The sequence below is a fragment of the Microtus pennsylvanicus genome, chromosome 11 (genome assembly GCF_037038515.1).
Source record: "Microtus pennsylvanicus isolate mMicPen1 chromosome 11, mMicPen1.hap1, whole genome shotgun sequence".
NCBI lineage: Eukaryota > Metazoa > Chordata > Mammalia > Rodentia > Cricetidae > Microtus > Microtus pennsylvanicus.
Window position 1 is genome coordinate 60,769,999 of NC_134589.1, and position 528 is coordinate 60,770,526.

The following is a 528-nucleotide window of genomic DNA, read 5'->3' on the forward strand; positions in this document are numbered from 1 at the left end:
ATGGTCTGAACCAAAGACTGAACAGTGTCCCTTGAGTGGTTGGTACTTGAGCAAGGCAGCTGTATATCAAGTGGATGCTCAGTTGTTACTGAGGCCACACACACGAGGGTCTCTCAGGCTGGGACCCAACAGCTCTTTTCCCATAGTGCAGACGGCACACCTCAGCCCTGGTGAGTAGGGGATAAAAGTGCACTTGCTGAGCCATCTCTTCAGCCTGAAGACTTTTTTGTTGTTGGGGTTTTTTGAGACAGGGTTTCTCGGTGTAGCCTTGGCTGTTCTGGAACTAGCTCTGTAGACCAGGCTGGCCTCAAACTCAGAGATGCACCTGCCTCTGCCTCCCGAGTGCTGACATTAAAGGTACGTGCCACCACCACCCGGCTCCTGAAAGGACTTTTGAAAATGGAATCTGACCATCTCCATGATGACCTCAAGCCTCCACATCAAGCCAGCTACAAGACTTGTGAAGCTTCAAGCAGCCACCTGTGAAGGTATTAAGACCATTTTCTGCCAGCAAGAATCACACAGGTA